This window comes from Nannospalax galili, unplaced genomic scaffold (assembly GCF_000622305.1).
Source record: "Nannospalax galili isolate Female #2095 unplaced genomic scaffold, S.galili_v1.0 scaffold10, whole genome shotgun sequence".
NCBI lineage: Eukaryota > Metazoa > Chordata > Mammalia > Rodentia > Spalacidae > Nannospalax > Nannospalax galili.
Genome location: NW_008331140.1, coordinates 1,541,100 through 1,563,057, shown reverse-complemented (window position 1 = coordinate 1,563,057; position 21,958 = coordinate 1,541,100). Strand labels below are relative to the sequence as shown.

Genomic DNA, 21,958 nt, shown 5'->3' with positions numbered 1-21,958 from the left:
GTGTCTGTGTGTGTGTGTGTAAGTGCATGTGAGTACAGTGCCTGTGGGGGTCAGAAGTATTAGATCTCTCTGGAGCTGCAGCTACAAGAGTTTGTGAGACACGTGACCTGGGTGCTGGGGCCTGACCTTGGATATTCTGGTAGAGTAGTACTTGCTCTTAATCTCTGACCCATGTCTCTAGCCAAGAAGTTCATATTTTAAAAACATTAAATCTTAACTGAGAATCTTTTTTGAAGCAAGTATTTATGTTTAATTAACATAACAATAACACAATTCTCACATAACAAAATTTCCTCATCTTTGTTTACAAGCCTTTTTTTTTCTTTTTTGAACTGTTTTCCCTAAAACTCAGTATAAACTTCTTGATTTCATGTTTTCAGTCATAATCTATTCTAATAATTGAGATAAACTGTTTACTTTTCTAAATTTCCTTTCTTATGACTTATTTCAGATAATGTCATGTATCATTATTAGTGAGTTTTTCCAGTGAAAGTAACTTTCTATTTGCTTCCCTTTCATCCTTGTACACACTTTTTATGTTTTGAGTCTTTTCTGTATTTGAGACCAATTTATCCCTTATCATTAATTTCTAAACATGAAATTATTGCAATAAGCTGGTAGTATACTTCTAGGCTCTGCATGTAGAATAGCTTCGTGCTTTAATTTTTGTGGAAAAAACACGATATTTTATTTATTCTTTGAAAATTTCAAACATATACAGTACCTTGATCATATCTCTCCCCTCTCACAGCCTCTAGAACACCTTGGACCCATCAAACACATCTCCCTCATATCTAACCTCATGTTCATTTTTTTATAGCCCCCTGAGTCCAGTTATTGCTACCTATATAAGTATGAATGTGGGGCCATCCACTGGAGCATAAGGAATCTACCAATGACCATATTCCCAGTGATAGGTGACTTTTCCTCCTCCAACACCCATCAACTGTCATCATCTCCTCAGGTACTGGTGGAGCCTCGGAAACCCCTCTCAGGTCCATTCTGGGAGTTTTGTTGCCCTAATCTTGTGCATGCTAGCAAAATGCTGTGAATTCATGTGTGCTTCAATCTGTTAAGAGTAGTTTGAATGATTTATTTTTTATATCTTGAAATCCAAAAAATAACTAAAAGTATACATTCTTTAATTTTCTTTCAAGCATGGAATGAGAAAGCAGAATCAAACCAGACCTTGGCTTTCTCAGTCTGCTTTGGGCAGGACTGAAACCATTTATCTTCTTTCTGGACATTAAAACTGAAGTATTAGTGTTTTGCCTGATACCTGACAATAAAAGTATGTTGTAATATTCTTTTATCACTGAGATCTTACTTTGATTATAAAACTTTTCAGTCATTACCTAAAGTGAAGTTAAATATGAAGAAATCAAGTGATTAATATTTTATCTTATATAATAATAGCATACATGAAGTCTTTAAAATCATGTCAATTTGTTCCAATATTTTATTCTTGTAACTACAAAAAAAGATTCCTTGGAATTTATCTGACAAAAAGGAAACAGATTAAAACACAATGGTAAGATTCTCCTAGGACACTTGTCTATAATCCAAGCACACAATAACCTGAGACAGGAGTTCATAACTGACCTTGGTCTATGAAGTAGAACACTTTCAGAAAATCTAAAAATTCTCCAAAAATCAACCACTGGAAATGCGTCTCCTTTGTGTTTACTGATAAAAGTGTACCTATAAACTGTACTAAATGCTGCTTTTCTGTGTTAATGTAAAAGCACAAGAGATGAAATAGCAATATAATTAAAATTAATTGCATATTCTGATACTAAGAATGTTTGAAAATTGAAGCAGGGGTGCTATATAATTAGGATTCTAATAAACCATGTCAACATCATCATGCATTAAACAAGATATTGAAAATCTTCTTTTTCAAATTTTAGTTTCTTGAACTTGTCACCATGAATGATCCACAAATCACCACTCTTAATACCTAATTTATTTGAAAGAAATAAAACTCCTATATATTTGCAGTGAACAAAAACCCCAAAATAACTTCATTGATTCTAATTATCAATATTATATCAAAGAAAACCAGGAGATGTCTATGCAAGGCAGCCATATAACATGTAGATAAATATTTATATGATCTATTTTCCAATTTTGTCTAGTGTTTTTTATTGCCATGTTACCTCATCAGTGTAAGAAAAATAGGCTAATTCTACATTTATCATTTTTTTATATTCACAGCTTTATGAATTTTTGAATCAATTTGGAGATAATGATGAAAAGAATTTTAAGAGCATTTTACTGTACCATATATTTCAAATACAATAACTGGCTGAGTGTAGTGATATACAACTGTAATGCCACCACTTGAGCACAGTCGGGAAGATCATGATTTTGAGGCCAGCGTGGGATATGCAGTGCTACCATGTCTCAAATAACCATTAAGCAAGCAAATAAATAGCTATATGTATAAGTAAATAAATAAAAAGCTACATTTACCTGGTCACTAAATGAGTAAAAGTTATTCCAAATCTTCCTTTAAATATTCCACATCATGTTCAATTAAAGATTCATTCACTATTCTCTCATCTCGAGTTATTTGAATAACAACTTGTCCTTTTCCCAAAATCAAGGAAAAATTCTATAGCATATACTTTATTGAAAGGTCTGGAAATGAAAATTAATTCTAATGATTTATTCTTTCAGCAATATCAATGAGATAAAAAGCTCAAGTTAAGGATTAGAAATATTTTGACCACTTCATTGAATCAGTAGAATGTCTTTTCCCTATTCACAGCTGTTTCTTTTCTGACTCTTGTGCATTTTGATTTTAATTTTAGTGACTATTTCTAATTTTAGAAATTATTCCTGGCCACTTTAACTGGATGTCTTGTAGTCATACTCTATAGTATGTTTCCGATTGATAAGCATTCTGCCTGACTAATCTTTGGGTTTTCTACATGCACTGGATGTGCAGAACCTCACACACTTTTATACATATGCAACCACATTTGTATTCACAGGAGTTAGACCACTTGATAAATGGAAAATAAGGTCAATAAAGGAACAAAGTATACTTTGGTGATCTACCATTGGGAAAAGTTTTATATTTTTAGTATATGTGAAAGCTTAAAAGATAGGAAAATTTCCATTACTTGTGGTAAGTTTTGGTAAGACATTAGATAAACCAGAGAAACTATACATATGAAAACTATACAAAACAACTAAATATTCTTTTTACATTTTTACTTTATTTTACAGCAGCCACTGATAGAAAAGAACAATGATAATAAATGAGAATTAAGTAAATGTAGTTTCTATTCTTTATTCTGCTATTAGTTATGCATACAACAATTGGGAAATATTTAAGATTCTCTTGCATTCCAATTCATCTTCAAAATAGGGGATTTTGATTAAGAAAGATCTACAATTCCTTACAGCCCTAAAATTATAAATATTTGATACTAAGTTCAAAAACTTTTGAAAATGTACCATGAGTACAACCAGAACTAAAATTCACTGGCAGGCCTGGTATGGTGGTGCATACCTTTATTTCCAGCAAGCAGGAGGCAGAGAGAGAGGCAGAGCTCTGTGAGTTTGAGACCAGCTAAGTCTTCATAAGGAATTTTAGGTCATTCAGGACTACATCATGAAACCACTGCAAAGAAAGTAAGAAGAAAGAGAGAAAGAGAGAGAGAAATAAGGAAAAGAAAGAAAGGATTGAAGAAGGAAGAGAAAAAAAAAGAAAAGCAACTCAATAGCAGATGTCACAAGTGACAACTAATACTACTTTATAAAAATAGTTGTTATTTATACTACAGATAACATAAATTAAGAGAAATTATTCTGTGAATATCATTTCCTTGGAACCCAAATGACCAATATGACATCATGTAAGTTTAATATGTCAATTTTAGGCAGCACTACCATGGACAATTTTTATTGAAAATATTTTATGCTTAGGAATAGATACTGTAAAACTATTTGTAACTGCTGTTTTGAAGGCATAATAGACATGACATACTGAGCATACTGACTGTTTTATGTAAATAACTGTTTGAAATTCCAAACTCTAAGCACGCAATGGCTTTCCAGCCCAAAGTTCCTAAGGCTTCCACAATCCTCCAATGTCAGATCTGTCATATCAGTGTCTTACTCTCTAGTACCAATTTCTGTCCTAGTTTGTTTCTCCATTGTTATGACAAAATACTCTGACCAATACCAACTTGAGGAGGAAAGAGTTTATCATACATCTCCCAGGTCACAGTTCATCCGGGAGCCCAAGGTAGGAACTCAGGGCAGGAACCTGGAGGCAGGAGCTGGAGCACAGGCCATGGAGGAACTCTGCTTACTGGCTTGCTTCCCTGGCCCCTGCTCAGCCTGCTTTCTTATGCAACACAGGCCCACCTGCCCAGGGATGGCACCACCCACGGTGGGCTGGGCCCTCCCACATCACTCAACAATCAAGAAGATGCCCCACAGACATGGCCACAGGCCAGTCCTATGGAGGCTATTCCCCAATTGGGGCTCCCTCAACCCAGTTGTGTCAAGTTGACACTAAAGCTATCCAGCACAGATAACATACTATAGATGTTTCTATAGTATAAAAATGTTTCTCAGGTGCTAGTAGGACAAAATAAGTACAAATTTGAGTGATTAATTTGCTGTGTTTTTGAATCCTTAAAAATCAGTGACTACAAAATTAAAACTGTTTCCCTATACAGCAGTAAATTTTATGTGAAGGTGGTCGATTCCATCCTAAAAAATTAAAAAAAAACGGGTCCCCCAATATTTCAAAAATGTTTACATAATTTCAATCCAATTTGCTCTAAAGAAATAATAAATTGTTTAATTGACGTTGGTATTATGCAGTGGCATTATTTCACATGGTCACCTGTATATTTAATGAATGTCTGTCTTCTAAGAGATTTTTCCTGATTGTATCAATGAGACTGCTTTGAATCACTTGCCAACTTACATTTTGCAATCAAATTCTCTTCCTCTTTTCACACAGAGTGGAGAACTGCTATCAAGTCACGAAAAGATGTCCTTGGCTCTTACAAATCTCAGGCAGAGAGATTTATGTTAGGTCACTGTCCATACATAATCCTAAACACATTAGCCCCTGAAGAAAATATGTCTAGAGACTAAATTGCCAGCTACACTGCTACAAGCAAAGTACTTCATAGCCTGCTAGCCAAGAAGAGTTTAGTTCTGCTACCTTTGAGTGAATATGAAAGAGCTCCAGCTGGCATTTATAGTAAATGAGCTATGAGAGTTCATTTCCTTTCAGCAACAGAAAAAAATATGACAGAACGGAAAGTGAAGTTTTTAAATTTCAATTGTATGGCAGTGTATGTGTCTCTGTGTGGACTCTGAGTGCCTGGAGAGATTAAACCATTGGCTGCCTATATAAAAGCAGCTACTTTAATTCATAGATAAGAAATTTAGATGCTCTCTAGAATTCATTTCATATTATTTTAAATCAAATAGTATCACTTGCATGCGTTAAAATTATTGTGTTCACTATTGTTAAAGAGACAAGAGGAATTACTGAGGGAGATCAGCATTATAAATAGAAGCATCTTCAATTCATCTTGTCTTTTCCCTTGTTCTTCCAATTAGAATCGTTTAAGACGATGCATTGTTTTATTATTTCACAAAAGGACCATAAGAAGTCAGTTTGTAGAAATATTTGTATATCTGTTTTTCTATTAACCTTTATATAGAAATACCAAGATCACAATTTCCTTTAAGCAAATCATGTTAGTTTTTAGAGTTGTATGCCTCTTCTCCTCCAAGATTTTCTTAAAGGTAAGCCTAGCCTGAGAATCAGTCATCTTTGTCATTCCAGTGTCAGATGCAACTGTCAACATTTAATACATATTTCACAAGTGAAAAAATATGAATGAATTAATATATTCACATTCATGTTATGTTAGGCGATTCTTTAAATAAGCCAAAGATCTATCATTCAACAATACAACCAAGTAGTCTTGAAGATGTTGCTTTTTCTCTATCAATTTGGCATGTAAATATTTTAATTTAATGATTGATGCTTCTAATTATTTAATTTTCTTTGAGGTTTGGTTCAGAGATTATACTCTATAAATCATTTTAAAACAAGTCTTCATCATTGTCATTTACATTAAGCGTAGTTTAGGGCACAGGTACGATCCAGCTACGTCGACCATCTAAAACTCATCCTCACAAATAAAGTAAATTAATGATTAAGCAATCCTCTCTGCACATTTCTGACCAAGGCAAATTATTAGTCACTTCAAGAATTTTCAAGAATTTTTGTTACTTCCTATCTACCACTCCATGTGGGCAGACTGATAAAAACAATGGACTTAATGCTTATAACTGTAGGTTAGTATCAGCCAACACATAATCTGAATGGTAATTTCCACAGTTTTTGTATTCAGAGCAGTGCAGTTAGCTGTCTTTCACTGAGAAGAACAAGAACTTTTGTACAGAATAAGCTGCAAACTATTTTGTCATTCAGGAAATCATGAAAGAAGACACAAATACTGATGATTGTATTACACACATTTTGTCCTTTGCTGAACACAAATTTCAAATATTGATACTAAAAAGAAGCAGTAATTATTATTTAAAGTGTAATCAATAACTTTTCAAATAATTAGGGTAATTTAACTTAATATTACTTTAGAGAAAAATATAGAAATATGTATTATCTAAAAGATTTCAATTAAATTTCTGACTATATAAATAATTTGTGTTCCAAAATAAAAATCTTCTTCCATTCCTAAGTAGGAAAAATGCATGCAACAAATTTATGGTAACAAGAAGAAATTATTAATATCACTTCATTCCTAATTTAATAGGCATGATTAGTTCTGCTTGAGGTGAATTTGATATACAAAATTTTAAATTTTAAAATATCCATTACTCATTAATCTATGAATATTATTAAGAGTGACCCATATAGTATACTGTTTGTTCATATACAATTAGACAAAGATCTTACAGCACGTTTGATATATCAAAATTCAAAAAGTTCTTACTTTCTTGGAAATTCAAATATATTTCCAAACATTTTAATGCTTTTGAAATATATTTTTAATTAATATTTGATGTATTATTTGTGATAGAAAATGCAATTCCAGTGGCATTTCTTTTACCTTGGCAGTGACAAAAATGTCTCTGTATACTCCAATTTGAATTGCATCAATTAGATTTATATCCACACAATCATCTAATTATCTACCTTTAAATTCATTTGCTTAATCTGACTGTAACCTGTTTCTGGACATCTGTCTGCACTGTGCTAGGCTAGGCACTTTGCTTGGTGCTAAAAATGCAAAGATGAAGACTATTCATGTCCTTTAAGAACCTAACTGCTTATCTTTGGAGATATGGAAATAAATAGAGACAGAATGGGTATGTGTCAGGTCAGGGAAATACCTGAAAACCTGGAAGAGGAGTTCAGCAGAGCAAATCTACAAACGGCTTTTTAGAGTAAGTAGGAAATTTCTAACAAGAAGTGTGGGGAAAAACCGGGAAAATGAAATGACCTATGCCAAGGTCCAAAATACTTAGGGGAAGTATTTTAGAAGGCAATTCATTTTTTTTCTATTTCTTCCAGAGAATAAATGATTTTATTAATGAATTAAATATGCAATTTCAGAGAAAGGAGAGTTTGAATTTGATTTTCCAAAGTCTAATTTATAAGACAAAGGAGATTATCTGAAAGTTTAATCTATCCCTCCAGAAAATGCGCATGGCTGAAGAAGCCCAACTGTGACTAGCAATCCCCTGTCCCACCTTGCATGATACTGTAGTTCAGTGCTGCAGCAGCCTTCCTATAGAAGATGTTAAGGAAAAGTCTCCCTTCCTGTCATCGCTCGGTAGTCATACCACCACTCTCCCTCTCTGATATCCTCTTACCCTCAGAGGTTACCTGGATCAATTTTTTAAAACTACACCCAACCCCCAATCTATTTCACTCTAAAGCAAAGAATATATTTACCAGATCCATTATTTTTGGTACAAAGAAATCAGTCTCAAAAGGTAGAAACAGTGGCTGAAAGGGGAAATTTTTGCCAATGGAGAAGAGACTGTGCTTGACTTCTATTCATCGCCAAACAGTGATGGTAGTTAATTGTATTAATGTGGAAAGTATTGGACGAAAGTTGTGAACATTTTTCTCACAAGAATTGTTTTTAAGTTTGTAAATAGCCAAGTGACTGTATTTAGAAAGTAATTGATAATTTGGACTTGTAAATAATTTCTACTTACAAGAAAAAAAAATTGTTACAATGGAAAAAATAGTGCACTACTATTGAAAGCAGGATTTTTCAACCTCAACCCCTGAAATGTGAAACTAGAGATAATTACTATTGTTAGGTGTTGTCCTCCTTATGGCAGGACACTTATCAACTTCCTTAGTCTTAATATATTAGGTGTTGTTACCATTAAGGCACATAACAACAAGAAATGACGATAGACATTGCTAAATGTCCAAGCAGGGCACCACTGCTCTAGAGAGATGGTCATGATTATAGTTAAGGGAGGTAAAATTATTGCATGTGACTACAAAACTTTTCTTTAATTAACCTTTAGCTAATGAATAAGATAAGACTCTGTGACATTAGGCCAATCACAGACAACTTCTCAAAAGAAGCACGATTTGAACTTGAACAAAATCAAAACAATTTTTAGAAGGCAAATTTTTCCATAAAGAATAACATTAATGTAGTTGAGAACAAGGAAAACTAACTTTGTGTCCAATTAGTATTCAGGAAACACAGATTCAAGTAATTTTGAAGCTGTGTTCTGAAGTTTCACAAATTTGTGGCCATATTTACATCTTAAAACCACAGAGGATCATAATAAGATTCATGTTTGTTTCCTTTGTTTTATTTTGTTTGTTTTTTAAATCTTTTATTATTTTTTTTCTTTTATGTGTAGGAGTGTATTACCTGCATGTATGTAAATGTACCCATGTTCTGTAATGCCTGAGGAGGTCAAAAGAGAGTTTTGGATTCCCCTGAAACTGGAGTTAGGGATGGTTGGTAGCAGCTGTGTGGGTGCTAGGAATCAAACCCAGGTCCTCTGCAAGAGCAGTCAGTGCTCTTAACCACTGCGCCATCTCTCAAGGCCCTATTTTGTTTGTTTTTAAAAACAGTTTCACCCTGCAGTGCCAACTGGACTGGTACTTGCTATACAGCTTAGACTGCTTCAAATGAATGACAGTCCTTGTGGCCCACTTAACAAGAGGCTTACAAGAAAGGAATTAGATGAGTTTTCAATCTATATGTAACATGGAAGATATGGGGGAGGGGGGCAGTTTCAAATGTTTAATGAAATCTGGTTAATTACATTTTGGCTCAGAACAAATGTCTACATGAACCCAAGCAAAATTCCCATTTCAAAGGTTCAGCTGTGGACATGTCTGAAATATGTTAAGCAGTGACCTCATTACTCAACTTTATGTGCCCCAAACCAGTCCCACACATTATGATAGATTTTTTTTCTTGGCAGCATGATGTCAATGGTCAAATGCAAAGCAAAATAATACTATAAGTATATCTTAAGGGGTGCCAGTCAACTCTTGTAATAAAAATTAAACATTTCACTTTGTAAGGTGAACTTGATGGCTGTAAGTGCATTACATCTTACAGGTTACAATCCACCATCGAAGGAAGCCAAGGCAGGAACTCAGGGCAGGAACTGAAGCAGAGGACATGGAGGAATACTGCTTACTGATTTGCTTCCTCTAGCTTACTCAGTTACCTTTCCTATACAGCCCAGACCCACTTGTCCAGGAATGGCACCACCCACAATGGGCTGCTCCCTTCAACATCAATTAGAAATTAAGAAAATGCCTCACAGGTATGGCCAAGACCAATCCCATGGAAGCAATTACTCAGTTGAGGTTCCCCTTTCCCAGATGTCTCTAGTTTGTGTCAATTTGACCAAAAATAACCTGTTGTAGTGGCTCACATTTTTAAACTCGGTGCGCAGAATGATGAAGAAGGAGGATTTTCATGAGTTAAGGCAACTTGGTCTATCTAGTATGTTGCAGACCAGTCTCAGGTACAGAATGATGCCTTATTGCCAGAACAAAAATCAGGAAAACAAAATTTATTTTGTGAAGACCATAAATACGATATATAGTTTGTTAATTCCTTTGATTTTGGACACAAGGTCTCACTGTGTAGCCCAGGCTGCCCTGAAACTTATGGTACTCCTACTTCAGCCTTCTCATTGTTGGCAGTATATGGGTGAACTTCTATTACCTGACATGGCATTCATACGCAGTTTTAAGGAGTAATGCAATAAACCCAAGTGTTAGCCATGGTCATGCCATCTTATAAAACTCTTTCATTTTGGTTAAACTGTAATAATTTCTGGGAGTACTGTGTTTTTCGATCTAAAGTAAGTTGGTTCTCGAGATTCTTGCTTTCCTGGGATAGGCAACCAGGAAAGATGTTTATGGATCACCTACCATTCTTTAAGTACAAATGATCAACTGTGGATCATAAAAGGAAATAGCAATCTTCTTCCCTTACCATTTCCTGTGAAAGCTATAAAGGTCTATCACTCTGCCATTTGGACCTGATCTCTCAGAGTCCTTTCCACACTGCTGTTTGCCTATGATGTCAATAACTCTTCTTAATTTTTTTTTTCTTTTTGGACACAAGGTTTCAGTGTGTAGCTCTGGCTGGCCTTGAACTCACCATATAGACCAAGTTGGCTTCAAATTACGCAGATCCACGTCCCTCTGCCTTCCAAGTGTTGGTATAAAAGGCATGTGCCAACAATCTCAGCTTAACAACTCTTCTAACAGACCTCTTAACCCAGAAGTTAATCCATCTCAGTGCCCCCCTTTCTTTAAAATTTAACACTGAAACCTTTCACTAAGAAATTAAAACCACATAATCAAGAGACAAAAAGTTTCCATTAGCACAGAGATCTCTGTTATTATCCTTTACAGTCATATCCAGCTCCCTTTCATCTGTCTGTAACTCCTAGAAAACACTAATTTATTTTCCATTTCTAAAGAAATTTACTGCCTACGATGGTGTATTGTTAGAGTAGCCATAAAGGACCATTAAAGGAAATCTCTTCTGGTTAAGAGAATAGATTCTCTGGCGTAGGTACAGACCTAATATTCCAGGTGGGAAGGGTCAATGACCAAACTAAGGGACTGTGCTTATGAAGCCAGGTTTACCTTAAGCTATATTAAATGGTTAGGCAGAATAATTACTCTTTTAATGAGATATTGCACTATTTTTTCCCAAAATTCCTGTCCCTCCCCACCCCAGATTAAAATCTTGTAGGGCCACTGCCTTGTGTCTTTGTAAATCTGTTCAGTTTTCTGAATTACACAGAGAAATCTAACTTCTTTTATTCTTCCGATGTCTGTTCAAATCAGACTTATTTCTCTAAACTGTCCTCCTTACAATGTGGCTGCTTGCCTGCTATGGGTCTGAACATAAATAGCATAGCACTTCTCCTCCTCACCTCCATTCTCTACCTCCAGGAAGCTGCTGAGATTATAGATTGTCTGACTTGGGGTGTTTTTCTTTTAATCTCTAATAAAAGTGTCCTCAAGCTTCTGTTTGAGTTCATTCTTAAATTCTTTATTCATGTGACACACATAAAGTACCCTAATTTCTCTGAGAACAGGGTGACTTCCTAAATTGGTAACAATGAAGGAAAATCAGCCTAACAACGGACTGAATGATCTGACCATTCCTCCACCCTGCCTCCCTACTTCAGGAGGGAGATACATCTATCTCAGAACACATGGCCGCTAGCAAAAGACATCAGGTTTCTTACCAGCTTCTTTGCAGATCTGTTTGCTTACTAATCACCTCACAGAAGATACCTGGTTCCCCTAGCAGAAATATCAGTCTCTCCGTCCAAGATCCCAGGAGGGAGTACGTGCCATCTTCTGGGATTCTGAGAAGGCACAACACCCTTTCTGGGATTTTCTGGGCCCTCCTGTAAATCCTAGACCTCTTCCAACCCTGATGTATAACCTCCACTCCCTCAGGAAGATTGCTCAACTCTTGTAGCTCATAAAGCTATCTTTGTCTGTTGAAGTCAGATTCAATTTCTACTTGCTTATTCTCACATAGCACTCTCAAGCTGAATTCTAACAACCAATATGAATAGTGTTATGCAGTATATAATGTTTTTGGACTCTTTTTCACTCAGTTTAGTACCCTGAAGAACAAAAAGTTTCCTAATGTTACCAAGCATTTTAGCTCACATTTTTAATCTTTCATTCAAAAAGCAGAGGCAGGTAGATCTCTGTGAGTTCAAAGTTAGCCTAGCATGCTTACTGAATTCCAGGTCAGCCAGGGCTACACAGAGAATCACTTTTGTCAGAAAAAAAAAAGAAAGAAGAAAAAAAAAAAAAGAATTCCGAGGGAAACATTGATTGCACTAATAATGCTAATAATGGGATCATTTTACAGTATAGGTGTCCAACAGTTGGTTTAACATCTTAAAATATAGTTAACCTTTTTATTTAGCTATTTTACATAAGGTACTATAGCATTCATATGTATGTGGTTGTTTTTCTTGTCACTGTTTGTGTTTGTGTGTTTGTTTTGTGATTGTAAGTTTTCATTTCTCCGGGATGAATGCCCAGGAGTGTCATATGGCAGTTACATGTTTAGTATTTTTTTGTGGGGGGGGTCTTTATAAGTCAAGGTGTGCCTGCAGGGCAGCTACTCTGGATCATGCTATGTACACCAGGCTAGCCTCGAACTCACAGCGATCTGCCTGCCTGTGTCTTATGTGTGAAGGGAATGACGCATATGCTACACATGTTCAGCTTTATAACAAGCTGTCAAGCTGTTTTCTAAAGTGTCTATAACTTTGACATTCCCATCAGCAGTGTATAGGTGATTCCAGTTCTCCCCTCCCTCGCTTCCCTTTAGTGTTGTGTCAGTATTTTGTTTAAGGTATCCTGATAGGTACAGAAGGATATTTCACTGCAATCTTCATTTTTCATTAGTCTGAGAGCTAACATTTGAACATCCTTTCTTACGCTTATTTGTCCCCTGTGTATTATCTTTTGTGATTATTTGTTTCTGTACATTATCAATTTTTCTATTTGTATTCTCTGGTGTACTTTGTTTATTTGTTATTTCTATTGCCAGTTTAGTTTTAATGAACCTTTCTGAAGTAATTTGGCTTTCTTAGATTCTCTGATCTGTGATGAGGTTCATATTCATCCCTGCTGATGCTACCTACCAGGACCAAACAGGTTCATTGGATAGAAAAAAAAAAAAAAAAAAACAAACTGGCACCCATTGATGGGGGAAAGACACTTCCTATTCTCATTATACAAAAAGAAAAAAAATTACTATGATGGGCACACATAAAACAGAAACTATTTTGATGGAGGGTTTCTTATGGAAACATGACACCCTTTACCAATGTCAAAGTCTAGCTTTCACTGCATTATTTCTTTGCATAGGTAAAGTGATGCATCAGACACAGTGATAGTAGCAATCATAGTAGTATAAAGACACCATTTCCCTAGCAGCTGAATGTCATCAAGCTCTTACTGATCCTCCTTGCCAGTGATGCTAGCTTGCTTGATGCTCTTGGTGAGACTCCAGTTTAGTTTGTGGGCATAATATATTTCCCAGGTCAATCCTCTCTTGCCTGATTCGGTGTGACATTCTTTGTTGGTGTTGAAGCAAAAACCACAAATCTCACCTCAAAGGGCATAAGAGACAGTGTATTCTGGAGCCAAGTGTGGGTGATCATGCACTGGGGACACAGGTCGCCCCACGTTCCATCTTCCAAATGGTTACAGTTGAAAGAAGATTTTAGAGTAATTAACAAAGAACATCATAAATAAAGGCATTTTTCAAATACATTGGTGAAAATTTTTAAGTAGGTGGCAAAAGCAAAGCAGAGAATTCTCAGGTTTGGCCTCAGATGCTACCTGATGACAATCAGGTTTTTGGTTGTTGGAAACTTGCTCTTTAATATATTCCAGAAGGTTTAATCTATTAAGTCATATGATGTGTCCAAAGAGGGGGATAAAGTAGCCCAAGGATAAATAGAAATTAGGTTCTGAATCTGAAACAGTCCAACCTCTCCACAGTCATTGAAGTTCTCATCAGTTAACCAGTCTTGAGAAAGATTCACGTGAAGGTACAATTGCTTTCTGGGAAATTTTGTTCACATTGGTTATATACAATGGACGGTAAGATGCCCTGTTCTAGCAGCCTTCCAACATTTAGAGTCCAAACCAATTAAGCTTTCTCTTACCACCTTTCTGAGATGTCTTTAGTGGTCTTTCACCTAAACTGGGGTCTGAAGGTCATACTACCTGCTACCTCTACCAAAAGAAACTGGGAAGCACTACTGGATAAGATAGTTTTATTGAGATCTAGGCTTGGTAAAATGGATTAGAGAACATATGCCTCACAGAAAAGTATTCCCCAGTTTCAAAAGGGAAAGTGGTCTCTGGGAAATTTATGGAGCAATGTGAGGAAGATGCCTCTCTTGGAAAAATTATTTGTTCTCCTATGGAATTCCTTGAAAGGCAGAGACTTGCACCAACTTTACTATGAAATACTTCTTCAGGCCCAATGATGTCCTGTGTTCCTATGAACATACACATAAACAAAGGAAGGATGTTCCCCAGTAACTTCTAGCACCATGAGAGGAGGATTAGTTTGATGATAGGCAAAGGGAGAAATTGAGTTTGGCAGGGCTTTATTTACTTTGCATATCAATGCTCAGCTAAAGAAAGTCTGTTGCTTCCTGGTCAGACATAGCTCTTCTTTTATAATTTTGTTCTTTTAATTTCACTCTAATTATCTTCTGTTCTGTTGCATTTCTGTTATTGCTGGGGTTTATTGTTGCACTGCAGCAGAGAGAAGCAGAGAAAGGAATGCTCTTCTTATCATGTCCTAACTGGAAGTCCTGCATAATACCTTAAGACTCAGCACATAGAAAAACTGCAACATTAATTTGATTGCCAACTTATATATGTCAGTAGGTATAGTCAAATAGACTATTTGGTTATAATCTTGAAAGTATGTAGTTTTTACTCTCAACTTTTTAAGGGCATAAGTGACAGAATACAAAGAGATATGATGAGGAGTCAGAAGAACTTATATTGTAACTGGCTTCTCAGGGATGAAGGTATTTTGAAGGCACTTTGTCCCATATTTTGGCTATTAAACTTTTGAAACGATGGACACCCAAGAAACTGGAATTCCTCCCAGAAATTTCATGCTTGGGAAAGGGAAATTCTAAAAAGCCCACACAAGAGGGAAACTTTATCCCAAGAAATGTATGTAAAAATCTTAGATCAGAAGAGATAATGATGACTCGCTGCTGGGTAGGATCACATACTTTGACTGTGACTGCATAGATGTGCATATCTTAGATCCTCTAGTTACACTTTCACCCCATTCAGGTCTCCAAAGTGGACTCAGGGCTCACTATGTCAATTTTTTCATTTTCCCCTAAGTAGCTAGTTAAATAACTTCCCTTTTTCTCCTTTTCACTATTAATTTGGTTGCTTTATTTGCCTTATTGAGTATGGGAGGCCAATCTTGGCTTCTTCAAGCCCAGGCTGTTACCCCAAACCCAGTAACAGTAATGTTCTTAAATTTATCAAGTGTTAATTGTATAATCCAAGTTTTCAATTTAGTTTAAAAGCAGGTATAGCGCTTGGGGCACGGGACCAGACTTCCTCCATGGGCAAGCGTGCATAGGCTGTGTCGGTGGGGTTCATTGTGTCACCACAGTGACCTCAGTAAAGGATTCAGGGACCGCAGGTGCGGCTGCTTTAGCCCTGCTTGGGCTCAGCGGCTACCTGGAGGGTCTCCACAGCCCCCACCGCTTGTCCTCCAGGACCCGTCTCCAGCAGCAACCCTGGGCAACAGACTCAGCAACCCACAATGGCGACCCCGACAGACTCCACAGCCTCGACATCCTCACCCCAGCCCATCAAGGGAATCCTGAAGAACAAGAATTCTGAAGCTTACCCGGTGGCCTCGGCTGAACAACCCCACCAGAACTCAAAAGAGCAGCCGAGTATAAAATCGCAGAAGTGGGATGAAATGAACATCCTGGCAACGTCCGGTCGAGCAGGCAAGGACGACGGTTTAACGAAAATAGTTGAACCCTGTGCTTCTTATCATAATATGAGAGGTGATGGCAAAGATGCCTCGAGTGATTCGAAAGCCAAAGAAGTCTTGTCTCCAGATATCGTAGCTCACAAATCAGCTACTGCTGAAAACTCAGAGCCAAAGTATCGAATTCAAGAACAAGAAAGCAGTGGAGAGGAAGATTATGATATCTCACCTGAAGAGCAACAAAGGAAGCAACAATTTGAAATGAAAAGGAAGCTCCACAACATCGAAAGACTGAATATTAAACTAGCTAGACAATTAATTTCGGAAGATCTCCAGGATGATGATGAAGATGAAGAAATGTTAGAGGCTGCAGAAGGAAAAAAACATGAATATTGAACAATCAAGTCAAGGATCTACTACAAGTGGCTAATGGCAAAACAAATGAGAATTTCATAGAAATTTGTTCAACGGTGCCATCATTTGTCAAATACAAACCTTGTTGGATCAAACTCTGCTTCTTGTCCTTTATAATTCATAACTTAACTACCAAATTATGTACTAGTTATTATATACTGCCAAGAATTAAATGATAGCCATAGAGACTGATTAGACTAGAAATGCCTAATTACTCCAAAACTCCTTTACTTTTGATAGAACTCTACTTCTTTAGTATAAGATTTTATATAGTGTTTTATGCTTTTGAAATTAAACGATGTCTGGTGTGGGGGCACTAATTTATTTTGCCAGTTCTAGATATAGTACATCATAAAAAAGCTTGTTGAGGGAGGGTTGGTTAGTATTATTTAGTTTTTGCCAAAAGCCTATTGGTACTGTGGGGTATCTATGTGGATAAACATTCAGGTTGAAAGGAATCTTTATTATTTATTTATATATTTTCTTGCTTATTTAATAACCACATAAGTAGAAGAAGCACCTCATTGCATCACCATTGACATATTCAATAACAATTTCCAGAGCTAAGATGCCTCTCTTTCAAAATTGGCTGTAAAATTTTAGGTTTACAGTGGAATTAATTGTTATACAATATTGTACTCAGTATGAACTCTATAAGATGTAAAATTAGAGGTTTTAACCTTTAAATAGGATCTCCATTTCATTATTAAAGTACACAGGTTTCATAACAAAAAATTCATTTTTAATGCAACTGACACTAAGATGTTTGAACATGCGTTTATAATCTCTATCTGATTATTACCAGTCAGAATCGGTCACTTTCTGACCTGCTTGGCATCTGAACATGGATATAAATTCATTAGAATTATTTCAATTGTCAAGTGTTTCATATCTACTAATTATTAAGGAGCAAATTTTTATGCTTTGTACAGTTATCACTTAAATTTTTTTTTAATTTAATAACCAAATGATTAAAAGAAGCATTTCAGTACAACTTTAACATACTCAGTAACACACTCCAGAGCAAGGATATATGTCTTTCAAAAGTGGCTATAAAAATTTTGGGTTCGCTGTTGAATTGATACAGTTTTACAATATTGAACACAGTATAAGCCCTGTAAGACACAAAATTGGATGAATTTTTAATCTTTAAAAAATATATCCATTTCATTTTAAAATATACTATTTCTCAAAGAAAAACTCATTGCTTTTGGTACTAATATTGAGATGTTGGTGTATGCATCTCTAATCTGTTTGTATCTGATCATTATTAGTCATAATTGGTTGCACTCAGATCTTTGGTGCCTGTGTATGTCTATAATGTCATCGGGTAGATTTCAATGGTAATGTTTATCACCTCTACTAATTAACATGACATAAATTTTTATGCTTCCTCCTCAAATATAAGAGTTTTTTTTTAGTTTGTTGATTTTTTGTGAGTATGTGCGTATATCACACCAAACATCCCAAACCATCGTATTCAACTATGCACCCACTTCACAGATGACACCCTCCTATAGCCTCCTTTCCCCAACTAGAGCCCTTATACTCTGATATCCCTGCTACAATCCACTTTGTTGTCGTCACCCCCAGCTGTTCCCCACTACTTGCCCATCTGGTGAATCTAGTCAGCCTACCTAGAGGTTTCTGTTTTAGGAAGGTCAACTGTTCCTCTAGCAGCAATCTTTTGTCAATATTCCTTTAGATAAGATTGGGTTCTGTTGTTTATTTTCCCAGTTTTATTCTGGGTTACTATCTGGGAGTCCCTTGGGCCAACCTGGCCAACAACTCCTATCTTGCATTGTTACTTGTTCTGTAGCCATTAGCTATATATATGGACTCTTAAAAATTATATTGCCCTCATTTAATGTTTGGTTATACTTTCCTTTTGGGTTTTTAAGTCCATAAGTTGGCCCAGATAAATCAATTTATTTTTATTCTTAAGGTCATTTGAGGATTTGTTCCTCAAATGGGCTTGGGAGAATTCCCTGGCTCATTTCTTTTACCAGTTCTGCCTATGTGAGGATAAGACAAAGGACTTACTTGACCATGGCTGGCTTTGCTTGCAAGCCTGGAGGAAATGTTTTCTTTGTGTTGACACGCCTCTCTGTAGACTGGACACTGGTTCAAGTCAATCTCATGGAGTCTCCTCAGATTCCATGATCAAGAGGACATGTGACCCACGACAATGCCAGGACATTTTGGGAGATGCTTATAGGCCCCTGGAACTAGGGAGATGCTTATAGTCCCCTGGAACTAGGGGACTGATGCTTTTGCCACACATGTTTAGCTTTATAATAAGCTGTCAACCTGCTTTCTAAAGTGTCTGTAACTTTTACATTCCCATCAGCAATGTACAGGTGATTCCAGTTCTCCACATCCTCACTTCCCTTTAGTGTTGTGTCAGTATTTTGTTTAAGGTATCCTGATAGGTATAGAAGGATATTTCACTGCAATCTTCATTTTCATTAGTCTAAGATCTCACAAATTTGAACATCCTTTCTTACACTTATTTGTCCCCTGTGTATTATCTTTTGTGATTATTTGTTTCTGTATATTATCCAATTTTCTTAATGGATTGTTTAGTCTACTTTGTGTATTTGTTGTTTCTATTAGCAGTTTACTTTTAATGAGCCTTTCTGAAGTAATTTGGCTTCCTTAGATTCCCTGATATGTGATAAGGTTCATATTCATCCCTGCTGATACCGCCTAGCAGGTCCAAACACGTTCATTGGATAGAAAAAAAACAAACAAAAAACAAACAAAAACTGGCACCCATTGTTGGGAGAAAGATACTTCCTATTCCCATTATACAAAAAAACAAAATTTACTATAATGGGTACACATAAAATAGAAACTATTTTGATGGAGAGTTTCTTACTGAGGCATGTCACCCTTTACCAATGTCAAAGTCTAGCTTTCACTGCATTATTTCTTTGCATAGGTAAAGTGATGCATCAGACACAGTGATGGTAGCAATCATAGTAGTATAAAGACACAATTTTCTTAGCAGCTGACTGTCATTATGCACTTACTGATCCTCCTTGCCAGTGATGCTAGCTTGCTTGGTGCCCTTGGAGATGCTTATAATCCCCTGGAACTAGTCTACCTAAGAGGATAAGAAGCAAACCTTTCGTGTATGTCCCTCTGACCAAAATACCATAGGTCTCAAAGTCTGTCTGTTAAACATCCAAGAAGTTTTGTTCCACCAGTGTGGTACTTTTAATTATTGTGTGCCATGTAGGTAAATCTTGGGCAAAGACCATTTGTTCTCAGATAAACCTTACCTAGACATATATTTCTTGATCTGCTTTGTATAATTTATCAGTAGGTTGTTGGACTATTATGGTTCCCTCTGGTGTTTAAAACTAACTAGGCCGTATTTATCTCTTGCATTGTCTAACTGCTCCATCATGGTTTCCCCAATTAATGTGCCCCTGTTTTCCCCCTTTCTCCCTTAATAATACCCTTCTCTTATCGTCCTACCTCTCTTGAGGTCCTTTTTTCCCTTTTTCCCCTAGATTCCTTGTATACCCTTCCCTCCCCACTTACTTACACTAACCCAGTTTTTATCCATAGCTCCCTTATTAAGGCCTGTTTCCTACTGTTCTTCTCTTTCAGGTTCTTTCTTTTCTTTTACCTTCCTGGTTCCTTTCCATTATCCTGGTTCCTGTAGTTATGTCTGGAAACATGCACACTTATCAGTATTTGGTTCTAGGATCCACATATGAGGGAGAACATATGTCAATGTTTTTTTCTGAGTCTGTGTTACTTCACTTGGTATAACAGTTTTTAGTTCCATCCATTTACCTGCAAATTTCATGATTTCATCTTTCTTTGCTGCTAAGTAAAACTCCATCGTATAAATGAACCACATTTTCATTATCCACTCAACAACTGAGGGACACTTAGGTTGCTTCCATCCCTTAGCTATTGTGAAAAGAGCAACAACAAACATGGATGTACAACTCTTTCTGCAATAGGATGAGTTCTGTGGGTATATGCCAAGGAGAGGTATAACTGGGTCAAATGGTAGGTTCATTTGTAGTTTTGTAAGAGTTCTCCACACTGCTTTCCATAGGGGTTGAACTAGTATGCAGCCCCACCAGCAGTGGATGAGTGTTCCCCTTTCCCCACATCTTCTCCAACATTTGGTATCATCTGTTCTCTTGATCTTAGCCAGACTGACTGGGGTAAGATGAAATCTTAAATTGGTTTAATTTGCATTTCCCTAGTTATTAGTGGTGTTGAACATCTTTTAAGATGCTTCAGAGCCATCTTTACTTCTTCTTTAGAGAATTCTCTGTTCAGTTCCTTAGCCCATCTTTTAATTGGGTTACTTCTTATCTTGAGTCTCTGTTTTTTGACTTTGTTACATATTCTGGATATTAAACGTCTGTCAGATGTGTCACTGGTGAATATTTTCTCCTATTTTTTGGGTTTTCTCTTCACTTCCCTGGTTGTTTCCTTTGATGTACAGAAGCTTTTTAGTTTAATGAGGTCCCATTTTGATTCTTGACTTTGTTTCATGAGCAACTGATGTCAGTTTTAGAAAGCCCTTTCTTACACCTATGTCTTATAAGTTTTTGCCAATGTTTTTTTCTAACAGTTTCAGAGTTTCAGGCTTTACATTGAGGTGTTTGATCCATTTGGATTTGACTTTTGTGCAAGGTGCAAGATAGGGTTTTAGTTTCATTTGTCTATAGGTAGAGATCCAGTTTTGCCAGCACTGTTTGCTGAACATGATGTCTTTCCTCCAGTGAATGTTTTGGCCCTTTGTCAAATAACAGGTTGCTGAAATTGCAGCATTTGGTATAGTAATCCCCCTGGCATTGCTCTTAGTGCTCAGGGTTCCGTTGGCTATCAGAGGTCTTTTGTGCTTCCATTTGAATCTTAGGATAGTTTTTTCCAATTCTGTGAAAAATATCATGGGGATTTTGATTGGCATTGCATTGAATCTGTAAATGGCTTTTGGTAAGATTGTCATTTTCACAATATTAATTCTTCCTATCCATGAGCATGGGAGGTCCTTCCATCTTCTGATGTCTTCCTCAATATCTTTCTTTAAAGATTTTCAGTTTTCATTGTAGAGATCTTTAATGTCTTTGTTCAGGTTTATTCCAATTTTTTTTTTTTTTTTGCAGTTGTTGTGAAGTGGAGTGTTTCCATACGATCTTTCTCTGATTGCTTGTTATTGGTATATAGAAGACTATAGACTTTTGTTGGTTAATTTTGTAACCTGCCACTTTACGGAACATATTAATAATTTCTAGGAATTTTCTGTTGGAATTTTTGGCTTCTCTTAGACATAATATCGTATTATCTATAAAAGGGATAATTTGATCTCTTCTTTTCCAATTATTACTCCTTTAAGTTCTGGCTTTTGTCTTATTGCTCTTGCAAGACATTCAAGCACTATGTTAAAGAGAAGTGGAGATAGTGGACAGCCTTGTCTGGTTCCTGATTTCAAT

At 36.2% G+C, this 21,958-nt stretch overlaps 1 pseudogene; it reads left to right on the top strand.

Annotated features, from left to right (window-relative positions):
• Positions 1-15,896: 15,896 nt before the first annotated feature.
• Positions 15,897-16,503, top strand: LOC103725433 (annotated as a pseudogene).
• The last annotated feature ends 5,455 nt before the right edge of the window (positions 16,504-21,958 follow it).